Source organism: Salvia miltiorrhiza, chromosome 1 (assembly GCF_028751815.1).
Source record: "Salvia miltiorrhiza cultivar Shanhuang (shh) chromosome 1, IMPLAD_Smil_shh, whole genome shotgun sequence".
Classification (NCBI taxonomy): domain Eukaryota; kingdom Viridiplantae; phylum Streptophyta; class Magnoliopsida; order Lamiales; family Lamiaceae; genus Salvia; species Salvia miltiorrhiza.
In genome coordinates this window covers 38,386,909-38,409,027 of record NC_080387.1, presented here as the reverse complement: position 1 = coordinate 38,409,027, position 22,119 = coordinate 38,386,909, and the positions used below count along the sequence as shown (strand labels likewise).

Here is a 22,119-nt window from a genome sequence, read left to right as displayed (position 1 = left end):
CTTTTCACGCTGGTACTGCTTTAGTTAAAGGCGATATAAACCTTCAAGATAACTATATTGGAAAATCGACCGAGGAGAATAAGATTTATTGTGCGTTGGCTACTGCTCCTAAACCGGTGAGGCGACCTTATGTTTTTGCTCACAGTTTCACTGCTTTTCGTGCCCATGACTCTGGTCAGGGTTTTACTTTAAATTTGCCTGCTGAATTCTGCAAAACTCGTGTGGATGAGTACAAGTTCTCTATTATTGGAAGGCTGCTTCTTCGGAAAGGAGACAAACAGCGATCTACGATGGATTTGAAACAGGAACTTCAAGGATTATGGAAAATTCCTTCGGCTTGGAAATTAATACCGATGTGCATAGGGTTTTACATCCCCAAGTTTCAGCTATGGAGGACAAGAAGACTGTGAAAGCTCGAAACCTTTGGGATTTGTCGCATGGATCTCTCCGTATGAGAGAGGGGGTTAAAGGTTTCAATCCTTACAAGGAAATTTCTTCACTTTGTCACGTCTGGATTCGGGTTTATTATCTTCCTGTGGAGTTTTGGCACCCAGAAGTTCTCACGACTATCGACAACGTTGTGGGAACAACGATTAAAATTGATGGAGTCTCGGCGTATGCGGATGTTGGGCATTTTGCTCGGTTACTTGTGGAAGTAGATCTCGTGCTTCCGTTAAAGGAGTTTATGCATGTGCAAGGTGATGACGTTTCTTATTACGTAGAATTTTATTTTTATTATCTAATATATAATCAAATAAACAATTCATACGCAGATGGGATCTCTACACCATATAAAGCACACAAAGCACACAAACAGCTTTCGCATTTGGGATAACCACCTGTCTTCTAATCAAGTTTTCAAGAATTCTCCATGCCGTAAATTTTGCCTTGTGAGGAGCTGTTGTTTTCCAAATGTTTCGGAATTCCGGTCCTTTGTTTGACTGTGTGTTTGACCTTGGGTCCTTGCACATTGCTTTATATGCAGAATTGACATAGAATGAACCATTTGGGGACGCTTTCCACTTCCACCCGTCACTCTTACCTGGTATCAAAGAGACATTGTTGGTTAAAGAAAACAACTCATTTACATGATAGATATCTCTTTCCCTCAAATCTCTAACTCACTCCAGTTTCCATTCCCAAATTCCTTCAACCCGATGTATGGTACACTCGGGTGTACAGGAGATTTTGTGTAGTGTAAATAATAAGTAATGTAAAAATATTTATTATGTATTGAGATGGAACAGAACAAGCAATATTTTCACCAAAAACTATTTTTTACCTGACAAAGTGTGTAATATGAAATGCATGATAAGCTGAGCATCTATTTTTAAGCTTAGAAATTATTTTCAAAAAACTGAAAAATGCCCCAACTTATTTTAATTCAAATTATTTCCCAAAAACTAAAAAATGCGCCAACTTATTTATTAAAAATAGATTATATCTTTTTCTTTTTCTTTTTTAAACAGTTAAAAATAGATTATTTCAGCATAATACTAACGGTCGACGACTTGGAGTTGGTTTCATATTGCGAGATTCTGAAGGTGCAATTGTTGCTGCTAGGGCGAAGCCTATCAGATACACGGAGACAATTTTGCTTGGAGAGTTGCATGCGATGCTTGAGGTTGTGGGTTTTTTCTTGGCACACGATTATGGTCCGGTGGTTACTTACTCGGATTCGTTCTTAGCGATCCATTTGCTTCATGATACTTGGCATGAGTCTGATTCGTTGTGTGATGACTTGTTTGATGCGTTTTTGCTCATGCTCGTTCAACTGTGATTTTAGAGTTTTTTCATGCTTGTCGTGAGGCTAATAGGACCGCGCATGAGTTGGCAAATTTCGCTATTTCTTTACCTAATGTAATGATTTGAAAGTCAGGTTTCCCTACTTAACTTTCAAATATTGTTGTTTCTGCTATGGAGTAATAAGAGTATTTCTTTCCTCTAAAACAAAAAAAAAAAACATATACTTAAATTTGGACGATGGTAAAGTTCTATGTTATTCACATATCACTACTACGTGACATATATATAAATTCAATCTTCAAAATACACCAATAATTATTTTCGGATAAAACTTGACATAAATAATTTATGTGAGATCTGAAAGATTTAGTGAATAGATTAAGCAAACTGCTTTTTCTGATAAAAAAAAAAAAAATCAGGCAAACAGTATGGGATATAGGAAGAAAGAGGTAAAGAGATCGAGAATGATAGAAATTGGGATTACAATCAAATCAAATGATGGCCTTCATTAAATGTTTGGGATGTGACAAATGTGATTTGAGATTTGGCGGCCCAAACATCCCACTTTACATAACACAGTCTTTACGGCACAATACACGAAACCCCATCCAATTTGATAAGAGCAATACTAAATAGCCACATTAGCCACTCATAATTTACCTAAGTAAAAAATAATTTAATTTATTTTCTAAATAAAAATAAAATTTAATTATTTTATCATATTCTCTACATTATACTCCTTCCGTCCCGCTAAAATTGGCAACATTCGTTTCGGCACGGAGATTAAGAAATTGAGTGTTATATGTTTTGATAGAGTGTGGCCTACAATTGTTGACCAAATTAATGAGTAATTGTTGACTTAATTAAAGTAATTTTGGTATTTTTAGAAAATGACCTACAATTGTTGACCAAATTATTGAGTAAGTGTTGACTTAATTAAAGTAAATTTTTGCCATTTTTAGAAAGTGACCAACTTTAGTGGGACACCCAAAATAGAAATGTTGCCAACTTTAATGGGACGGAGGGAGTAATTATTTTTTTGCAATTTTTTGGTAACTTTTTTATTTTTATTAAAAAATAAATTAAAAATAAAAAATGCAAAAAATAAAAAAAATAAGTACATTGTAGAGAATATAATAAAATAACTAAATCCTATTTTTATTTTAAAAAATAAATTAAATAAATCAAGATTATCCTTATTATATTAGTGTGTGGGTGGCCACAATGTGGCTGCATAGATTTATTGATTTGATAAACACACACTTTGCTGTAACAGAATAAATACACTCCATTTGCTCTCCAATAATAATTATTTACTCCTACATATATAAACACTCTACAAAACTATAATGATATTCAAAAATTGGATAGAATTAAATTTGAAGTATCATTTTTCATACTTTTGAAATGTGATACTTTAATTGGGTCCGTAAAAGGAGTATATATTTTCTTTTCCTCGTAGGTAATATATTCTGATTAGGGTGATTGTTGGAAAATCAGGCAGAAAAATAATTACATTTAAAATTGTGCAAACTTGATTATAAAATATTCTTCTCTTTCCTCAAATATCTTCTTAAAAAAATGACACAAAATTAAAAAAAAAAGTTAATTGTGTATTTAATAAATGGAGAATGAATCTCTTAAATAATGAAAATTATGAGAATAATAGTTTATAAAATTATTTTAAAAATAATTAAAAAACATATTTTGGAAACAGATCAAAATAGATTAAAAAAAAAAAAGAGGAATGTTTTTGGACAAAGTGAATATTATCTTAAAAAATACTTTTTCCGTCTCACAAAAACATAATTATTTTTATCATTTTGGATCGTTTCACAAAAACATAAACATTTATATTGTTGTACATTACTCTTAGGGATGACAATCGGGTCGGGTTCGAAACCGAACCCAAAATTCATCCAAATTCCCTACCCGATACCAAACTTGATTCTAAAATCAGGTACCCTAATACCAGACTCGGGTACCCGAGTCGAGTATTCGAGTACCTTAATTATCCGGTCAATTGTCAAATTTCATCAAACTGCCAATTCGGATAAATATGATATTCGAGTATCCGAATTACATGATCACTTTGTGCAAATGAGTATTTGAGTGCTTTCACATAGCACTCAGGTAGAATATGTAACATAATGCTAAATGCAGACAATTTGGTTCAACATAAATCATGAGATGGTTAAATTATCAGATAACCCATGTGCTAACAACATAAACATTACCTATTGAACACAATTTGCCCTAACTTTGGCAGATCGACTTCTCCATTGGCCAATAAAATAAAATAAAAATTCTAGTCGATAACTGCCGATTGTTGTCGGAGCTCAAAGGTGGCGCGGCGCGGTGCTGTTGCTGCAGGAGAAGAGGGTGGGCGGGCCAGGCGGGGTGCGCTTGGCTGCGGAACGAAAACTCTACAAGATCACAACGGCTTTGAGCTTCGACGGCGTCGCGGTGGGAGCAATCGGGCTAGGGCAGCGAAGCTCTTGACCGCTGGCGCTGGGTGCGGTTCGACGGCGACGACGGTCGATGAGGATGGGAGTATAACATTTCTTAAAATTCATATCACTTATAAATATATTTTTATGAGATGAAAGGAGTATATTCATTTATGCTACTAGCAAATAATTAGTTATAAAAAACATCACAATATTATTCGAATTTATAATTTTTAATTATAGAAAACATCACAATATTATTCGAATTTATAATTTTTAATTATAGAAAACATCACAACATTATCCGAATTTATAATTTTTGCACCACTTTTTTTTTAGGAAAATTTTGCACCACTTTTAATACAAAATTGGAATGTCATATTTTAATATAATCGTAAAACTCAGTTTTCTTTTCGTCAAAAGTTACCTTGTATGTGTAGCTCTACGACAAAATAGTTTGATTGATGAAACAAATTTTAAACAAAAGAAAATATAAATTTTAAGAGTAGGACTATGTGCACAAAATTTATCGGAACAAAAAAAGATTAATTTTATTAAAAAATGAATTTATTTATTTAAAAAATTTGGTTTAGATTTAGAAAGGATTTAGTTAATTTTATTATTTTCTCCATATTGTAGTTTTTTTTTGTAATTTCTAACATTTTTTTATTTTTATTATTATATTTATAATTTTTGTACTTTAAAAAGAATAAAAATTAAAATGGTTATTAAAAAATTATAATATGCAGAAAATAATAAAATTAATTATTTTTTTATTTTAAGCTAAAAATTTAAAATAAATTTATTTTATAGTAACATATTTAATCATATTTGTCAGGACATATTCTATCTAAATATCATTATTCAAATTTTTTTTTTTTTTTTGAGACGGATCATTATTCAAATTTTCATAGATAGGATAATACTAAAGGGGAAGTGAGGTCATTCATTTGTTTCTCTTGAAGCAAAACAATCAGTCTTTTTCAATTTCCAACAGCCTATGCCCTAGCGTATAACCTATTTGTCATTTTCAAAAAGTGAAATCATTAGAAATAATTGTCTTCGTTTAAAAAAAAAAAACTAATTGTCTTTTTTATCTTTTTAGGGGACAATTGTCTGTTTTTTTTCAGTAACTATTTAATATGGGAATAGTTTGCAAGAATGGGTATATGATGAATACTACTTTTTCTGTCTTATCCGTTCATGTATATCATTTTTAAAAAAATGTATTTTATATATATAATTATTTTATTTTATTCTTATTTACTTTTATTTCATGCGTCTGTAAAATATCTCTTTAAGGAAGTGAACACATAGTTTAATAAAAGCAAATTATGTATTCCTTTCATCCTATTATTATCGTCCTAAATTTTTTTAATACGAAAATTAAAAAGTGTAAATTGATAAAAAAAAAGAATTAACATCTTAATTTTGAAAGATTAAGTATTTTTTATGAAAATAAGATAATAATATGAAACAACCTAAAATCTTAAGTAAGGACAGTGAGACGTATGTGATACTTAGTAAGTAGTAAAAAGGTTACTAATTAGAAAAGAGTGATGATAGTTAATCAGATTATTTTAAAAAATGATGAGTCCATTAATAACAATATGTGAAAATTATAAAGTTGACAGTATAATTATTTCCAAAATAAACTAGGATAGTATTTTTTGAACAGATGAAAATAAAAAAATTAAAAAAATATTTTGTGGATGGATAAAATATTAATTTTTATATATCTTTATAAATATTAAATAATACATTCTTCATTCTCAAATAACTTTTTAGGAGAGAGGGACACAAGTTTTAAGATAAATATGCGAAAATGTGAAGATTAAGAGCAAGTGAGGTATTGAGAATAATGAAAAGATGAAAAGTAAAAATAAATAAATAAAATTTTAAAATAGAAATAATTTTTTTTAGGGTCAAACTGAAAATAAAAATTACTATGAAGTTATCTGAGAAATAAAAAGAGTACTAGTAAAAAGAAGTTTTAAAATAATTCAAATGAAATTTTGGAAGTTGTATCATTGGTGTTATATCACGAGGGCGTGTTATTTTATGTTTAAAAAATAAAAAATAATTGCAATATCGATTTGACATTGTATCAATTGGGTGGGTTTTGTTGTATATGAATGATGAAACATAATCTGCATGGATTTGAAAGTTGGATATGGACATGGAGTACTAAATTCTCGCTCTCTTGAACTTTACTCCACAATCTTCGTATACAATACTTTCTTGTTCTTGGGGAAAATACAAACGTAGCCCATAAAATAAGCTGTAAAAAATATAAACTCAGAAATATAAAAATTATAACAAAAATAACTAATTTTGGGTTTAAAGATAATTTTATTCTTAATGGGACTCACAAATAATAAAATACTCCTTCGAGTTGCGTCAAAATTGAGGCGTTTCTTTTGAGCACAAGAATTAAAGAGCTATTGTTTAGTTATTTAATTATGTTTGTAAATTTGTGGTTAAGTAATTATTTAGAGTAGTGCTATTTGGAAAAAAATTGTCCGGACCAAAATAAATTATTTTCTTTTCAAAATTAATTTATTTAAAAATTTTGGTTCAAATTTAAAAAGGATTTAGTTAGTTTTATTATTTTCTCCATATTGTAGTTTTTTGTAATTTTTTAACATTTTTTTAGTATTTTTTTTGTAGTTTTTGTAAAAATAATAAAAATTAAAAAGATTAATAAAAAATTACAATATGGAGAAAACAATAAATCTAGCTAAATTCGTTTTTATTTTAAACCAAAAATTTTAAATAAATTTATTTTAGAAAGTATTTAATCATATTTTCTCCGGACATATTTTGTTCAAATAGCATTATTGAATTATTTATATATTTCATTCGTCCTCCAAATAATTTCCTAGAAGAAAGGGGCACGAGTTTTAATACAAAGTTGTTGATTATATTGAAAGTGACGAAAAAATGTTATAATTAGTATTGAAAGTGGTGAAAAAGTATTATAATCAGTATTGAGAGTGGTGAAAAATGTGAAATGTAAGAATAAATTTTATTAGTGGTGAGGTAGTGTCCCAAAATGAATAGGAAATTATTTAGAGGACCAAAAAAAGAAAGATAGTAAGTTATTTGGTGGACGGAGGAAGTAATTAGTAATTTTGAATTATTTCTAAGCATAAAATTTAAATTAATTAATTTGAATTTTTTTAATTCAAAAACAAGTCCCCGGTCAACTCGTCTTCCTCTCCCACCTCCCTCTCCAAATTCCTAACAACCTTAGCGTCGCCGCGGTCTTCATCTCTCCACAACCGTCGTCATTGTCGCCTCTGTCAAGCAATCGCCGTCATTTCTTCAACTCATTCAAAAACCCCAATTTCAGAATACGTTCAAAAAAACCTTCAATTTCTTCAACCACACACCTCCGCCTGAGTCAACGACCCTCTATCCTGCCTTCGTCGTCTTCCTCTCTCTCTTTCTCTCTCTCTCTCTCTCTCTATTCTTACAACTCCAGACATCTAAATCTACAAAGAGTAACAAAAAACCTAGAATCTTTAATGAAAAAAATAGATCTATTGATAAAAAATAAGAAAAATCAACTCCGGCCATCTTCATCTACAAACAGCATATGGGTCGTTCACCCTTTCGCCTCCCTCAAGTAGCCACCACCCTCTCAACTCCCTCAAGGCTACCGCCCTCTCGCCCCGGCCACCGCCACCGCCACCGCCACCGCAAACACCGTTTACTGCAAATAATAGGTTAGAGAGATGGAGAGAAAGAAAGTGAGAGTGAACAATGGGTTAAGACTTAGGAAGGGGAACCCAATTGATTAATTAGGTTGATTAACAAAAATAATGGATGTGGTTAGTTTTGTTAATTAGAGCTTTAAATTGCCTAATTTTTTCAAAAAAAGAAACGACACAATTTCGGTGGGACGAAGAGAGTTACACATTTCAAAAAAAACTAAAAACTCAATCTGATTTATCTAGAAGATGCGGAGTGCTTAACATATATATTGATGGTGGAAAGAAGACTGGTGAGGGTACTGTAAATGATAAAGTAGAAGTTGATAAATGTGAGGGTATAGACATGCATGATGAAAAGTTCGAGGGTGAGAATAAAAGAAATGAGTTTGATAAGGAAATAAACATTAATGAGTCTAAGAAAAGAGGAGATGATGATAGTTAAAAGAAGATTTAGAGTATTTCCTATTGTTGGGTCCCGGAGGGTTGCTGAACAGGTGTATGGGGGGAGAGAATACACCTGTAGGCTATTTTTTGAAAATCTTTTGATGTTAACTGAAATAGTATCAACTGATACTGAAAGAGCTTGATAGAGAGGAGCAGTTAAACAGTTTCAGTTAAACAACAGAACTTTGACTGATATCCAAAAAGAGACTTCAGTCAAGTTTTGAAACAGATGAGTGTTATGAATCTTACTGATTGTCCAAAGATTTATCAGTTAGACTAATAACACTGGCAGCGGAAAAACTTAAACTTAAGAAATAGCCTTTGTGATTAGCACGTTGTCAGGAGTTTAATTTCACTTTGTAATTAATCAGTTTCAGTTAAGAAGAAGTTTGTGCACAGATAAGAAAGTAAAATTGAAAGAGAAAAACAACAAAGGATTTTTACGTGGTTCGGAACAAGTTCCTACGTCCACAGTCAGTTAAACACACTGACAATTACTCTGGGCTTGTGCTTACGGGTACACAGCAAACCATATGTAACAGCCCGACTCCAGAGTTGACGGCTGTCCCCACAGACCAATACGAGTCTTTTCTAGCGTGTTTTGTCCTCACTCGCACGCTCCCTGAGAAACTTCCCAGGGGGTCACCCATCCCGGAATTGCTCCAAGCCAAGCACGCTTAACCTTGGAGTTTCTTCCGTGTGGGCACCAGAAAAGAAGATGCATCTTATTGATATGAGTAGCACCTATCAAATCACTTAAGCTCTCCTCGAATATGCAGTCCCATACCTGCATATTCTTGGAATCCCTCTCATTCGGGTGTGTTTCGGTTCATCCCTGCGTCCCTCCGCTTGGAAGTCTTAACCGGAGCCGCTCCTTGTCCGTGCCTCTTTGCACCGGCGATCACTCCGTACTTCGTCCCCGGGCGTCACAGGCCCACCAGCTTCTGCTTGGTTCGTCCCCGAACCACACCGTACTGGGAGAGGTTCGGCTCTGATACCATTCTGTCACACCTCAATTCTTGAAGGAATAAACTATAATCGGGGTGCGACTAAAATCATAGAAATGAACAAGGGAAGGACCTTGTGAAATTCAAATAATAGGATAAGAAGTCGGGCAACGCCCTTTGAGTGAAGAAAGACATAAATCAACTGATAGTAATCAATTAATAACATTCTAAATCTTAGGATCACAAGTTTGGTTTCATGCTTCTGATAACCAATATTAATTAACATAGTGCTAGAGTTGAGAGTCTAAGCTCGATAAGAAACATAATTTAGAATCTTAACATAAAAGTCTCCAGTTAGAGAAACAAAAGATAATAAGAGCTAGTGCAACAGCGGAAGACAAAATACGGAGTTGAACCCTAGCCTCAGCTCTGCCCCGTCAGCAACGACCAATCAACCTGAAAACATTTGAAAGTAATTTTGGGCTAAGTACTAATGTACTTAGTGGGCTAGCATTTTATAAACATTTCATAATCATAAGAGCAGTTTATCCAATTATACTTGACATGACTTAGAAGGTTTTAAATTGAAATAACTTCTAAGCATGTTAAAACATTTTATTATATTGCGCGCAATTGTCACACTCCCTTTCCGTTACTCGCTGTGATCCCGGACCTTTTAGCCACCGACGGATCCATTACTCCTGCTTACTTGAACTGAGGGCGTAACCCAGTCAAGTTCCCATTTGGGACCCAATGCTCCGGAACACATCCCGTCGAGCACCCTTATAACGCCTCATACATGATTAGTGCCCGATGGAGATCAACCCACCAGGTCAGCTAATAGGTGTACACAATTCTCAAATAACGTGTTAGGTCAAGAGAGAACCTCGATCGATTCATTGTTGCGAGCCTTAAACAGAGCAGAGTGCACAAAATATTTTATCGGATAAACAGTTTTCATTTCATTGAAACATTTAAGCTCAATAGCTAAACCATACATTTGGAAAATAAGCCCACCTGATTAGGCAATGCCTGTCGTTTATTCTTAACTCTGAATCGGTATAGCAGTGCTACTCCTCACGATCCACAAAGCCTACAAGAAATCTATAATCTTAATAGGTCTCCTGAATCTAATCTTAAATCATGTTGTAGTGCTTATCATTCTATGATTCATTTAGCCGGATTTTCTAAATTTAATTAATAAATATTTGAAAACTAAAATTCTTGAGTTAAGGACACCAACAATATCCTTACTCGATTTTACTTTAATAATTGAATTAATAATAAAGTCAATTTAATCATAAATGATTTTATGCACAATTTTTTTTTAATGCAAATCTCTTTCATGATTTAAAACATATAACCAATAATCACACTTAATACATATGCACATAATAATAATATTATGCAACTTAATCTTTAAAAAAAATAATTAAAATAAATCGGTTTGGTCTAATTAAATATTTAGGAAATTAAATCATCAATCAAATATGTAAGGTAAATAAATTATAAAAATAATTTGCAGTCCATTTCTTAAATAAAAAGGACCCAAACAATTTAATGTATAGGCCCAACTAAAATAAAAATTCGCAGCCCACTAGGAGGCCCAAAATAATTAAAATCTGAGGCCCATACCTAATTTTTCTTTCTTCTTTAAACACACACAAACACACGCACATACTCACACACACAAACACACAGCGGCGCACACACACGCACGCAGCAGCAGCTGCTGCTGCGCTTCCCTCTTCCTCTCCGCCGCTGGCCACGCCGCTCCCTGACTCCCTTCTCCCTCGTCTCCTACCAACGCCGCACCACCCTCTCACCTCTCTCTCGTCCCTCTCCCACGTAGCACACACACATCCGGAGACGCCTACACACGACGCACCACCTCCGGCCGCCGCCTCCCTCTGAAATCCGACGGCCGCAGCGGCTAGCAAAGCCAACCACCACCGCACGCCCAAAGCCGCCAATCGCCTCCCCCTTTCTCCTAACCTTCCGGCGAACAACCGCGAGAAGCCGTTGCTGCCCTTCCCTCTACTCTCGACCCCTGCCGACTCCACACACTCACCACCCTCTCGCTCCCTCTTCCTCTCTAGCTTCGACGGACAGCAGCTGCCAGGCCGCCGCCGCCGTCGCCGAGCTCCGACCCAGCCAACAGAACACACGCACCCTCGGCTTCACTCTCTCTCTCTCTACGTGCTCCGGCCAGACAGCAGCTCAGAGCCACTGCTGACCGCCGCCTGCCCTCTCTCCCCTTACTCGACTCTCCCCACAGCAAGCACACACTCAACATCAAGTCAACACAGCAACACACAAGTCCAGTTCATATAAATTCTTCATTTCTGTATCTTTTAATCTTTTCATCTATGTTACCAAATGTAAGAACAATATTCAGTATCTCTTTGTTTTATCTACAGTTGGTTTTATTCGTACTATGATGTTGAGCATGAATGAATAAGTAGAGAAATTGAAAGGTGAAACCTTTTTGTTTGAATTCTGTTCGGTGGTTTCTGTAAAAATGGCAGATATTTGATGGTTTTCTCTGCATATGAAAGAAATCTGCTGACATTATAAAATGAATGAGAAGATTGAGACTTGAATAAACAAGAAGAATTCTTTACCGTAGAAGTTGTGTTGTTGTGGTAAAGAAGAGAAGATGAATGAGGAGGATATTTTATAGGAGAAATGAAGCATGCGTGAAGGATTGAAAAGAGGGAGGTGAGGCGTTGAAAAAATTAACCAGCGCATGGGGGTGAATAGTGTAGCAATTATAGAAGCGCATGGGGGTGAATAGTGTAGCAATTATAGAGGCATGGTGAAACACAGGCAGCATGCGTGCTGTTCATGGCTGTGGTGCAAACTCAAAACTCAAAACTATTTCCTCTGCATTTCATTTCCTTGCAGAACCAGCTTCATCCCAGAACAAATCCTAAAGGTTTTACCTTTTAAACTCCAACTTATTCCCTCTGCATAAATGACAATACGATGCATCCTATCTATGTATGCTGTTTTACTTCTACAACTTATCAAACCAACAAAGCATGAGAATAAACTGCATAACTTGGATACTACTACACATTTGTGCTTTTACAATGTTATACATTCAAAAGATGATAAAACAAGATCGGTAAATTGAAAAGAAAAATCCAAACTTGTGTCTTGTTATGTCGACTTGTGGTGTGTTTGTTGCTGGTCATGAGAGTCGAGAGTAGAGGGGAGGGCAGCGACGGCTTCTCGCTGTCGTTCGCTGGAAGTCAGAGGGAGATGGGGACGGTACGGTCGGCGGTGGCTCCGAGCTGCTGTCCGGCCGAGAAAAGGGAAGAGGAAGTCAGGAGCTACGGCACGGCGGCTCTGCCCGCTGCTGTCGAGGATGGAGAGAGAGAGGGTGAGAAGGGCGGCGGTGGTTAGTTTCCGCTGCTGCGGCCGCCGGATCTGTAAACAGGGGAGGGTTGAGAGAGAGATGATGGAGGTGGAGGGCGCGGTGGCAGTCCGCTTCTTCTACTGCTGTCGGCCGATTTAAGTGAGGAGTGAGGGAGTTCAGGCAGCGGCGGCTGGTCTGGTGCAGTCGTCGGAGGGAGTTCTGGGTTCGGTGAAGAAAGGGGCGGTGGCGCGGCTTACGGCTATGCGGTCGCCGGAGCAGCAGGAACAGCGGCGCTCCTCGCCGTCGAAGAAGAAGAGGGATGGGCGTCTGTTTGAGGGAGATAGGAGAACAGAGGAGAGGGAGAGGGTTGTCGGGGGCGGCGGCGTGGCCGGCGACGCCTACCGCCGGAGGAGAGAAGAGGGCGAAGGGGGGGCAGCTGCTGCTGCGCCGCTGTGTGTTCGTGTGATGTGTGAGTTGTGTGTGAATGTGTGTGTGTGTGCGTGAGATTAAAATGAGGGATTTAGGGCTAGGATGTTGGGCTTACTTTATTTTCGTTGGGTTTGGGCTGATTTATTTATTAAGTGTTGGGCCTGTTTATTTTTAAGTGATGGACTGCATTTTTTTTTTCAATTGGGCTGCGAATTTTAAAATAAAACATAGGCTCCATTTAATTGTTAGACTTCTTTAATTGATTTATTAATTTGACTCTTTAAATAGAGTTTAAATAAATTATTTTTAAAGAATAGTTGCATAATAATATTATTTGTATTATGTGCATATGTCGAATGTATTTACTTAGTTATGTGTTTTAAAAGCATGAAAGAAATTTGCATTAAAATATTTTGCAAATAAAATCATTTTGATTAAATTGGTTTATTTATAAATCCAATTATTTAAGAAAATCGAGCAAGGATATTGTTGGTGTCCTTGACTCAAGAATTTAGTTTTCAAATATTTATGTTTGAAAACCCGGCTAAATGAATCATAGAATGTTAAGCACATCACCATGACTTAAGATTAGATTCAGGAGACCTATTAAGAGTATAGATTTCTTGTAGGCTTTGTGGATCGTGAGGACTAGCGTTGCTATTCCGATTCAGAGTTAAGAATAAACGACAGGCATTGCCTAATCATGTGGGCTTATTTTCCAAATGTATGATTTAGCTATTGAGCTTAAATGTTTCAATGAAATGAAAACTGTTTATCCGATAAAATATTTTTGTGCACTCTGCTCTGTTTAAGGCTCGTAACAATGAATCGATCGAGGTTCTCTCTTGACCTAACACGTTATTTGAGAATTGTGTACACCTATTAGCTGACTCGGTGGGTTGATCTCCATTCGGGCACTAATCATGTATGAGGCGTTATAAGGGTGCTCGACGGGATGTGTTCCGGAGCATTGGGTCCCAAATGGGAACTTGACTGGGTTACGCCCTCAGTTCAAGTAAAGCATGAGTAATGGATCCGTCGGTGGCTAAAAGGTCCGGGATCACAGCGAGTAACGAAAAGGGAGTGTGACAATTGCGCGCAATATAATAAAATGTTTTAACATGCTTAGAAGTTATTTCAATTTAAAACCTTCTAAGTCATGTCAAGTATAATTGGATAAACTGCTCTTATGATTATGAAATGTTTATAAAAATGCTAGCCCACTAAGTACATTAGTTCTTAGCCCAAAATTACTTTCAAATGTTTTCAGGTTGATTGGTCGGTGCTGACAAGGCAGAGCTGAGGCTAGGGTTCAACTCCGTATTTTGTCTTCCGCTGTTGCATTAGCTCTTATTTGTCTTATGTTTCTCTATCTTAAGACCTTTATATTAAATTCTGAATTATGTTTCTTATCGAGTGTAGACTCTCAACTTCTAGCTCTATGATATTTAATGTTGGTTATCAGAAGCATGAAATCGAACTTGTGATCCTAAGGCTTAGAATGTTGTTGATTGATTAGTATCACCTGAGTTTTGTCTTTCTTCACTCAAAGGCTGTTCCCCGACTTTTATCCCATTATTTGAATCCCACAAGGTTCTTTCCTTATTTATTTCTATGATTTTAGTCGCACCTCGATTATATTTTATTCGTTCAAGAATTGGGGTGTGACACCATAGACTGAAAATACAATTTTCAGTACCAACACTCTGGGTTGGATTTCTCGCTCACTCTTAGCACGCTAAGACACAAGTGCCTTTTCTAGCGGGTGGCTAAGATCTCTTGGAGTCAGAACACTGGTCTGAACTCCTCTATACTCAAACTCTCTTTTCTCTCAGGTGGAAAGGGGTTTGAAGTACCAACTAGATTACAGAGAAAAGGCTCTCTGTAATCGAAATCTTAGGCTTTGGATATTACAAAGAATTTGCCTAAGGAACTAAGAGAATGTATGAAATCAGAGAACTGATTTTGGCTTTGGGAATTCTCTTATTTGATTCAAAACTTTGAAGGCAGTGAATGACTGAGTTGCGATTTTGGCAGAGTTTCAACTTGTGCGTTTGAATCGGTGAAGATTGTAGTGTTCCTTGAGCTCTATTTATAGAAGAAGTCTTGAATAGATCCGTTGGCTGAGATGGTCTTCAAGAATTCATCTGTTGTGAGAATAATTTGAATTTGGCAGAGGCTTCAATCTTCGAGGTTCCTTAATTTGGTGAAGAATGGCGTCTCAGGTACAAGAGGTAAGGCGCCTCTGAAAAGTTATCACCAAAAAGGAATACTCTGTAGAGAAAGGACGATCTTCAATATCTCTATATCTCTGCGTTTAATGCGGATGTACTTGAGGGTACGTGGCTTTCTTTATGCTTAGGAGTTTCAGTCCGATAAAGAATGTCAACTGATACTTGACTTGAGTATCAGTCCGCTAAATCCACGTGGCCTACATTATTACTTAAGCCATAACTGATTCTTCAGTAAGCAACTCTTTCAGTCAAAACGTTAGTATTTGACTTGGCATTTTCACAGCTAACTTCAGTTGAGGTCTTCAGTCCCCAGTCCTATAGTCTTCAGTCTTCAGAACACTAGATAAACTAGAAAATGAACTCAAACACTTGAGTTCAGAAAGTTCTAGTCTATTACAAAGAAAACCTAAGGATTTTGGTATCATCAAAACTAGGGCTAGGATATTTCATTAAGTTCCCAACACCTATTTTCCGGGGAAGATTATAATGATGATGAAATGCCCGTTGAAGAATTGTGTTATAAGGATGATGAGTATATCGAAGCTAAGGAAAGTTTACAAGATCGCACAAAAATGGGCCTATGTCTGTTTTGTGAAGGGGCTGGGGGTTTCTCAGACTATAAAGATTTACATGATGATGTGTATTCCTCATTAACTGATGATGAAACAAACAAGGTTAGAGAAAGAATTAAGAGAATTGTTTATGACCCTATGTGTGATCATAAACAATTTCAAGTTTTATGAGTATGAAATTTACAAATGGGTACCAGGCTAGAGAGGCCCTGAAACATAATGCAATAGAGAATAGGTGGGAAATTCATTTTAGAAGGGTTAGCAGGCATCAGACGGAAGCTTGATGTTCACTTCCATGCAAATGAAGATGTTATGGAAGTGTGGTGAATTCCAATGAATATTTTCTTATTAAAGTTTTAGAGGGGGTGCATACATGTCCTAGGGCAATGAGAAACAATCAAATGACCTCTACTTGGATAGCAAAAAAGTATCTAAATGTCCTTAGATTGAGACCAGAGCTCATAGTTAAAGAGTGAAGACATGACATACTAGAGTGGTATGCTTGTCATGTGAGTAGATGGAAACTGTAAAAAGAAAAAGATAAAACTATTACTCAGTTGGTGGGTTTAGTGGATGAGCATTATGCGAAGCTTATGAGTTACGTTCTTGAATTGCTTAGAGTTGACAGACATGGCAAGTTTGAACTTAATGTTGAAGTTGGGGTTATTTTCAAAGGCATATATATTGGATTTACTGCTCTTAAAAAGGGTTCAAAACGTTGGACTTGATGGAGCATTCCTGAAGACATATCTAGGAGGTGTTTATTATGTGTTGTGGGAAAGGATGAGAACAATCAAATGTTCCCAATTGCTTAGCTGGTAGTTCAAGTAGAGAATGAGCAGTGTTGAAAATAATTTTTAGGTATTCAGATAAACATGCATTTTTACCTCTTGATGTGTCATTTTTGATGTTTAGTTATGAGGATTTTGTGTGTTTGTTGATTTATTTGGGCTTATATTGGTTTATGGTCAAGAACTTGTCACTTGCTCGTTGTTTGAACGAATTTTCAGATATAATGAAGCAGAATTTGTGACAGCCCAGGCTTGGGAGGAAATAAAATACGATAAATAAAATGGCTTAATATAAAGATGGTTAATGATGACATAGAACGAGTTCATCATATGGAGAAAATCCCCAAGGATCTAAAGAGGTTTAGTTTCACAACCCTGATAGTTTAACATTCAACAGTGCAGCGGAATAGAAATAATGAGTCTGAGCTCAACAGAATTTGATTTAGAAGTTATTCAGGAATTCAACTAGATTAGCTAAGGAGTAGCTAGTCGTCAGGATAAGAAACACTCCCCAGCTCAGCACCGTGCGCACCAGCCGCCTAACCTGAAAAACATTTGAAAATATTTGGGCTGAGTACTAATGTACTCAGTGGGCACAAGTTTTTGAAATATTTTATGAAATAAGAAGGCAGTTTATCCAATATCAAAATCATAACTCAGAAGGTTTAAAAACAGAAATCCACTTCTAAGCATGACAAAAATATTTTCTTGTCGAGGGCGCCCATGTATGTTCGATTGTTACTCACTTTCTCCCTACATTCACTGATCTCGGGACGCACCCAGTCAGATCCAAAATCTGTTATTGATCTCGGGACGCACCCGGTCGGAATCAATAACCTTAACTGTGCTCCGGATAACCTCCTGTCAAGCACCGTGCTCCGGATAACCTCCTGTCAAGCACCCACCCTTATAACGTTCTAAATATGTTAGTGCACGATGGTGATCAACCCATCGAGCCACTAACCCTGTGTACACAATCCTCATTTAGCGTGTTAGGCCAAATGAGAATCTCGATCGATATTTAAGTGAGCCTTAAACAATTACAGAACGCACATAAAAACATTTATATTGGATAAACAGATAATTTTCATGAAATATCAGAGCTTATATAACTCAAGATACATTGTATGTAAAATAAACCCACCTCGATGTGGAGATTCAGTGCTTGCTCTGCTTGAAGCTCTAATGCCCTTGGTTACTCGAACCTACAAGAAATCTATTCTTAAATAGGTCTCGAGGTGTCGTCCTAATTTTCTAAGTAAAGTGGGGATTGCTAACTATTGATACACTTGCCCGAATAAGAATTCAATAATATCTTTAAGTGAATCTATAGACTTTAATACATAATTAGTAACTTAATAAATATAATTAATACTAAATCTAAAAAAAATTATTAGTCAATTAAAGAAAATATAAAATCTTATTCATCAAAGAAAATTAATAATGCAGCCCAAGTATTATATTAAGAATGTAGAACCCATTAAAAATTAACAAAATCAGCCCATCAGCTCAATAAAAATCGGCCCATAGAGAAAAAGAAGAGCCCAAACAACTTAAGCCCAAAAATAATGAAAGCCCAAAAGAAAGTAAAAGGAAAAAAAAATAGGAAATTAAAACAAATGGTCTCTCTCTCCTCACTCCATCCACTCACGCCTCCCTCTCTCCCTCTCTCACACCCTTCGCCGTTTCTTTCTCAAGTTCTGCCGCCGCCGCCCGCTCCATCCCCGACGAGGATCGCCGGTTCTGAAGCCTCCCTCACTCACCACCGTCTCCTCCTCCGTCTCCTCCGCTCACCAGGCGGCCGAAGAGCGCCGCCGCCGCCTGCTCCATTTCTGCCGCGTCAGCGGCGCTCGGCCTTAGGCCGCGCCGCCCTGGCCTCGCCGTCAGCCATCAATGGCCAGCCACCTCGCGCCCCTCACCCTCTTCTCCCTTGCGTCGTCTGCAGCGGACGGCCGAGGATGGTCGCCACCGCCGCTGCTGTTTCCGCAGCGGGCAGCGCGCGCCGCCTCCGGCTGCGCCACCGCCATCCTCCAGTGCTCCCTCTCACGGCCCAGCCCCCTCCGTCGTCTCTCCCTCTGCATGTGGTGGTCAGCCACCTAGGCGACGTTTCCACCACAGCAGCGCTACCGCCCAGCCTGCTCTTCCTCCTTCCTCACGGCCGGTCGAGCAACCGGCGGCTTGGAAGCCGCCGTGCCGCCGCCGTCCTCACACCGGGCAGAAGACTCTCCTCCTCTCCTTTTTTCTCCGGCCATTACCAAAGGAAAACAGAAATTCCCTCCCCCCCCCATTTTTTTCGACAGTTCACAAACAGTCCAAGGAAGAAGAGAATTTGCTCTTAAAAGAAAGATATGATCTTTGAAGAAAATAAAATTTTTGGTGCAGATTCGATTTCAGTTTCCTTTCTCTTGTATTTCTCTCATTGGTTCAAGGCAATACAGTGAGCAAGATCATGTCAAAGTTCTTGTTGTGGCCTAAGGATTTGAGTTCTAAGTCCAGAATTTTAATGGTAAGAAATGTAAAGTTTGTAGAATAGAGAATGAACGAACCTGATTTTGGATTTGTTTGGTGTGATTGTGTTTTGGTGGTTTTGCTGTAAAAAGATGAAGCAGTATATAATTTTAATGAATGAGACAAAAAGAAAGTTGGTGGTTTTGTAACAGAGAAGAATAAAGTATTACCTTGATCAAGATGTATGGTGAACTTGAGTTCCTGAAGTTGCAATAGAATAGTGAAAGTGAGAAGTGAATGGGGGAGATGGAGTTACTGCAGATTGATGAGCCAAAGAGTGGGAATGCTCTGGTAGGAATGTTACTAAAGAAAAGAGTGGAAAAAAAAAGTGTCAGGGAAGAGGAAGGGTTTTGGGCAGATTTGCAAGAAAGGATTTCTCGGTGAGTGTAAAGACGCTGCAGAGATCTGTTCTGTGTCAGATAGAAATCATTCTTTTTTTTCTCTCACGCTGAATTATCTAGTTTGGGCTTTAATAAAAAATAAAAAAAAAACATAAAACTTAAGCCTACAATTGTTTGGGCTTAAGGACATAAATAATTAAATCCTCTAACTATATACCATATATATACATATATATGGGCCTTGGACTCAAAATAATAATAATAGATAAGCTAGGTGATGGTAAATGATTAAATAAGATAAGGAATATTAGTAGTACTATTTCTCACATAAATCGGCAACGGATTTAAATCGATTGACAATGAAATAAAAATATTATGAGTATATCTATATCAATTTCCTTGATATGATATAATCGCTAAATAATGGGCGTGTATCAATAGTATACTAATTTTCTATATTTCCAATAAAAAGGTCGGGATATCACATGCCTCCCCCCTTAAAGAAATTTCGTCCCCGAAATTTGCGTACCTTGGTAATCAAGCTCGGGGTACTGAGTTCTCATCTTCTCTTCTAGTTCCCACGTGGCTTCTTCTATCCCATGGTGGTGCCAAAGCACTTTAACCATAGGTATTTGTTTGTTTCTTAAAACTTGAATCTTACGATCAAGTATCTGGACAGGCTTCTCTTCATAGCTCAAGTCTTGGGCTAGGACTACCTCCTCATGCTTTATCACGTGTTTTGGGTCGAACACGTATTTTCGTAGTTGCGAGACATGAAACACATTATGCACGTCTCCAATGCTTGGTGGCAGGGCTAATCGGTAAGCTACTTTGCCCACTCTATCTAGGATCTCGAATGGACCTATATAGCGGGGTCGCAGCTTACCACGACTCCCAAAACGGACTACTCCCTTTGTGGGGGAGATTTTGAGAAAAACTCGATCTCCCGTGTGGAATTCTAGTTCAGTGCGTCGTGTATCGGCATATGACTTTTGTCTGTCTTGTGCTTCTTTGATCTTCTGTTTGACCTGGTCAACCTTCTCGATCATTTGTTGAACTAGTTCTGGTCCCAACAGTTTTCGTTCACCCACTTCATCCCAGAAAAGGGGTGATCTGCATTTTCGCCCGTACAGTGCCTCGTATGGAGCCATTCCGATTGAGGACTGGTAACTGTTATTATATGCGAACTCCACGAGGGGTAGCAAGTCCTCCCAATTCCCTCCTTTGCCCGAGACGATTGCTCGGAGCATATCTTCCAATACTTGAATCGTCCGTTCAGCCTGTCCGTCTGTTTGGGGATGGTATGCTGTGCTGAAGTTTAACTTGGTGCCCATTGCTTCTTGTAGACCCCGCCAAAATCTCGATGTGAATCTGGCGTCACGATCAGACGTGATCGACACCGGTACACCGTGAAGGCGCACAATTTCTTTGACATATATTTTCGCAAGCTTTTCCAATGCAAAAGTCATTTGTATGGGGAGGAAATGAGCTGACTTCGACAGGCGATCCACGATCACCCAAATGGCGGTATTTCCACGTGTCGACCTTGGCAAGCTTACTACGAAATCCATGTTGATATGTTCCCATTTCCATTCCGGAATTGGTAATGGTTGCAACGACCCATATGGTTTCTGGTGTAGAGCTTTGACTTGTTGACATGCAAGACATCGTTCCACGAACATGAATATGTCCCTCTTCATTCCCTTCCACCAGAATATCCTCCTCAGGTCTTGATACATCTTCGTGCTTCCCGGGTGAGCTGTATAGGGCGTGTCGTGTGCTTCACTCAGGATTTCATTCTTCAGTGCCTTGTTATGAGGCACACAAAGCCTATCTTCAAATTTTAGAGCATTGTCCTTATCTTCTGTGAATCCATTGGGTTCATTTGACCTTACAGCGAGTCTCATCTTTTCCAAAAACCAGTCCCCTCTTTGTGCTTCAATGATCCTTGCTCGCAAGTCCGGGACAACTTCCATAGCAGCTATGCAACCCAATATCGTTTTTGGAGGGTGTACTATTTCCAGTTTGAGTGCAGCCAGATCACGTACTAACTCCTCCTGTTGGGTAATTAGGCTTCCTAGCTTTGCTCCAGTTTTTCGACTTAGGGCGTCTGCCACCACATTCGCTTTTCCTGGATGGTAGTTGATAGTGCAGTCGTAATCTTTTACCAGTTCCAGCCATCTTCGTTGCCTCATGTTCAAGTCTTTCTGTTCAAAGAAGTATTTCAGGCTTTTATGGTCCGTATAAATTTCGCACTTGACACCATAGAGATAGTGTCTCCAAATCTTTAGGGCGTGCACGACTGCAGCTAGCTCCAGGTCATGGGTTGGATAGTTTAACTCATGAGGCCTCAGTTGGCGGGACGCATAAGCTATTACCTTCCTATCTTGCATCAAGACACACCCAAGTCCCAATTTTGAGGCGTCGGTGTAGACGACAAAACTCTTACTTTCGTCAGGAATGGCTAACACTGGGGCAGTAGTTAGCCTTGTCTTAAGTTCCTGAAAGCTCCGTTCACAGTCTTCAGTCCACTTGTACTGGCTTCCTTTCTTTAGCAGTTGTGTCATTGGCCTT

The 22,119-nt window shown here is 37.6% G+C and overlaps 1 long non-coding RNA gene across 1 annotated transcript; it reads right to left on the bottom strand.

Moving 5' to 3' along the window:
- Nucleotides 1–16,967: 16,967 nt before the first annotated feature.
- LOC131014300 (uncharacterized) lies at nucleotides 16,968–19,496 on the bottom strand. The gene is made up of 3 exons (XR_009098166.1): nucleotides 19,375–19,496; nucleotides 19,243–19,286; nucleotides 16,968–17,901 (listed from the first exon to the last, which is right to left on the bottom strand). It is a non-coding gene; the product is annotated as an uncharacterized LOC131014300 (long non-coding RNA).
- Between the last annotated feature and the right edge of the window lie 2,623 nt (nucleotides 19,497–22,119).